At 61.2% G+C, this 4,154-nt stretch overlaps 1 pseudogene; it reads right to left on the reverse strand.

The window, feature by feature from the left end:
- Positions 1 to 397: 397 nt before the first annotated feature.
- On the reverse strand, positions 398 to 960 carry LOC136487453 (uncharacterized; annotated as a pseudogene).
- Between the last annotated feature and the right edge of the window lie 3,194 nt (positions 961 to 4,154).

Raw genomic sequence — 4,154 nt, forward strand, 5'->3', positions numbered from 1 at the left:
CAAGGAAAGAGAGGGTCTCGCACCCCGCAGTGGAGTCAATAATTTGATCGATTCGAGGTAATGGGAAGGGGACTTTTGGACAGGCTTTGTTCAAACCAGTGTAGTCTACACACATCCTCCATTTCCCATTTTTCTTTCTAACTAACACGGGGTTTGCCAACCACTCTGGGTGGGACACTTCCTTGATGAACCTGGCCGCCAAGAGTTTCTGCACCTCCTCGCCGATGGCCCTACGCTTTTCCTCATCGAATTGGCGCAGGCGTTGCTTCACCGGTCTGGAGCCAGTCCGGATGTCCAAGGCGTGCTCGGCGACATCCCTCGGTATGCCCATCATGTCCAAGGGACTCCATGCGAACATGTCGGCATTCGCACGGAGGAAGTCGATGAGCACGACCTCCTATTTGATGTCGAGGGTGGCGCTGATCCTCAGTGCCCGGTCGTCGGGGTAGGCGGGGTCGACCAGGACAAGCTTGATGGCTTCCGCGGGTTCAAACGCCCCTGCACGACGCTTGGAATCAGGCACCTCGCCACTGAGTTGGTCGAGGTTGGCGATGAGGGTCTCGGCCTCCGCGAGAGCCTCGGCGTACTCGATGCACTCGACATCGCAGTCGTATGCATGTTCGTACGTGGACTCAATCGTGATGATACCGCTGGGGCCTGGCATCTTGAGCTTGAGGTAGGTATAGTTTGGGACTGCCATGAACTTGGCGTAGCACGTCCGTCCCAGGATGGCATGGTAGTTCCTCCGAACCCGACCACTTCGAAGGTAAGGACTTCCTTGCGATAATTGGAGGGGGTGCCGAAGCAGACGGGGAGGTCGATGCGCCCGAGGGGTCACGTGCGTTTCCCTGGCACGACGCCGTGGAAGGGTGCGGCGTCGCCTCGGAGCCTCGATCGGTCGATCTCCAAGAGCTCCAGGGTGTTGGCGTATAGGATGTTGAGGCCGCTGCCTCCGTCCATCAACACCTTGGAGAGTCGGGTGTTGTCGATGATCGGGTCGACAACAAGTGGGTACTGCCCGGGATTCGGAACGTGGTCGGGGTGGTCGTCTCGATCAAAGGTGATCGCCTCCCGAGACCAGTCAAGGTACCGGGGAGTGGCCACCTTGACTGAGAAGACCTCTCGGCGTTCCCTCTTTTGCTGCCGCGTCGTGAGGCACGCTGAGGGTCCGCCGAAGATCATGAAGGCGTTGTGTACCTCGGGGAACCCGTCGTCCTTGTCATCATCCCGGTCGCCGGCGCCCTTCTGCTTGGCGTCGTCGTCGGGGGGCCCGAGCCTGGCGTAGTAACGCCGCAGCATGGAGCAATCCTCGAGGGCGTGCTTGACCGGACCTTGGTGGTAAGGGCAGGGTTTCTTAAGCTTGTCATCGAAAGATCTGGGGCCCTAGGGGCCTCAGGGATTCTTGCGTTCTGCGGCCGCGACCATATCGGCCTCGAGGGCGGCCCGCTTTCCCTGGCGATCCTTCTTTCTTTTGGGGAGGCGGGGAGCCGAGGCCTCGGGGGCCTCGTCCCTCCGCTTCCCCTTGGCGTCGTTTTCGGGGAAGATGGCCCCTACAGCCTCTTCACCTGAGGCGAAGTTGGTGGCGATGTCGAGGAGCGCGGCGGCCGAACGCGGCACGTTCCGGCCCAATTCTCGGACCAAGTCTCGGTAGGTGGTGCCAGAGAGAAAAGCCTGGACAATCTCCGAGTCGCCGACGCTGGGCAACTCAGTGCATTGTTTCGAGAAGCGCCGGATGAAGTCTCGGAGAGACTCGTCTGGTTTCTGGCGACAATTCTTAAGGTCCCAGGAGTTTCCAGGGTGCACGTATGTGCCCTGGAAATTCCCGACGAAGATCCGAACCAAGTCGCGCCAATCGTGGACCTGAGAGGGAGGAAGGTGCTCGAGCCAGGCTCGCGCTGAGTCTGATAAGAGCAATGGAAGGTTGTGAATGATGAGCTGGTCATCGTCGGCGCCGCCTAGCTGACAAGCCAGGCGGTAATCGGCGAGCCAGAGCTCAGGGTTGGTCTCACCGCTATACTTTGTGAGGTTGGCTGGCTGGCAGAACCGGGCTGGAAACTGAGCGTTGCGGATGGCTTTGCTGAAGACTCAGGGGCCGAGCGGTTCGGGAGAAGGACTATGGTCCTCCTCGCTGTCGTAGCGGCCGCCACGATGCGGATGGTAGCCTCGGGCGGGCCCCTCACTGTCGTGGCGTCGTCGTCGGCCGACCACCTCGTGTTCGTCCTGCGCCTCGCGTCGGTTACCGAGGCGGTCGTGGACCGGGGGGATCCTATTGGTTGCCGGCACCCGAGCGGGCTCGGGACGAACCGAGGCCTCTCTGTCGTGCCGGTGCGGTGCTGAGGGGAGGTCCGAGATGGCACCGCGCCGCCGGGAGGCAGAACTCTCGGCCTGTTGTACCGCAGCGGTCTCGAGGAGATCCCGGAGCTCGCCGCGAACCCGTCGTCCTTCTGTGGTGGAGGGTTAGGGCATCGCGCGCACTAGCATCACCGCAACCGCGACACTCTGGCTGGCGCGGTTGAAGATTGGGGGACGATCGTCCCCTTCGTCGTCGTTGATGCGGTGGTGCATGTCGCGAGTCCGTCGCCGGACTCCTCCGCTGTCACCGCGGCCTTGCTGCTCCTGCTCGAGAGTGCTTCGGAGCTATTGCAGAAGGAGTCGATCTTGCTCGACCTTGGCTTGAAGCTCGCGGAGTTGCTCCAGGTCCGGGCGTCGGAATTGTCCGAGGGCAAGGTTCTCGTTTTGTGCCGCCGGTGGGACAATACGTGAAGGTGTAGCATTGCCCGTTCCCTGATGAAGCGGAGTGCGGTTATCTGCCCCCTCGTCCTCGTCGCCCGTGCTTGGCATCCCAAGCTCGACGTGGAAGCACTCACGAGTGGGATCATAAGTACTTTCACCGTCGGAATCAGAGTGGCCAAAGCAATAGTCGCTAGCGATCAAGAAGCGGCGCATGGTCTCACGGTCGTGGAGGTCGGAGAAATCCGCTCCTGCCCATGCCTCGTCGTCCTTCGAGGAGTCGGCGTGGGGGTGGGTCGATGCAGTGGTATCGAAGTGGAGAGCGAAGCGCTGGCGGCGCTCCGAGAGATCCACGTGAGCGGAAACGTAGGCGTAAGCATAAGATGCGGCGGCATTTCTCAACCCGAAGGGGTATGGAGATAGTGCCATTGCGGGGCTCTGCTCCGTCGGAGCCGGTTCCTCAGAGAGTGGTGGAGCGGAGCCTGATGTCGAGGAGTCGCCGAGTGTTGCCGGCGTTTTTCCCTTGTCCAGGTTCAGGCTAGACAGGTCCCCAACCAGGGACCCTGCGCCAACAGCTGGTCGTGGGATAGCGTCGGTGGGCGGCGAGTCGCCCTGGGTTCGCGTGGCGTCGAGGCGATCTTGTTCGCGTCGGGCCTGGCGAGCGCGGCGAGAGCGGCCGCCCGGGCGCCGCCTGCGCCTGGGCTGCCGGTGCGTGACGTTGTCGTCCTCGGCAGGCAGGGCTCGGGGTGTGAGAAGTACCATGTCGTACTCATGCCCTAGAGACATGAACTCCAGGCTCCCAAACCAGACCACCGTGCCGAGACGCAGCAGTCGTACAGGGTATGCCATCCGGAACTTGTTGGGATGACGAAACTGACACGCAGAGGCCCCTACCTGGCGCGCCAACTGTCGGTGTTTTGGACCGGGGGATCCTCAACCACCTAGTGAATTTGAACTGCGTGTCCCTAGTTCCGGATGGTGATGCAAAGAGACACAAGGTTTATACTGGTTCAGGCAATCGATGCCCTACGTCCAGTCTGGGAGATCGATCTTGTATTCTTTGCACCGAAGTGCTTGTAGTAGGGGGTTACAAGCTAGGTGAGAGAGGGAGCCAGTCCCAGGTCTCGGCGGAGAATGATGTGGGCTGCTCGAGACGTTGCTCTTAGGCGGCCGTGAAGTATCTGTGTCACCAGGCGTCCCCCCCCTAAATGGCCCAAGTCCTCTCCTTTTATAGTTGAAGGGAGGACAAGGACAGTACATGTGCTAACTATATGGTGTCGTGTGAACAGAGGCGGCGTGTCCGAGCCCTGTGGCCTGTTCCTGTGGCGGCGTAGTCATCGGAGTGGTCCGTCCTTGAAGCACGGGGGCGGCGTGCTGGTCCCATCCGATCCTGTGCGTCATGGGAGCTCCAGGGCTGCCTCGGA

This window comes from Miscanthus floridulus, chromosome 10 (assembly GCF_019320115.1).
Source record: "Miscanthus floridulus cultivar M001 chromosome 10, ASM1932011v1, whole genome shotgun sequence".
Taxonomy (NCBI): Eukaryota; Viridiplantae; Streptophyta; class Magnoliopsida; order Poales; family Poaceae; genus Miscanthus; species Miscanthus floridulus.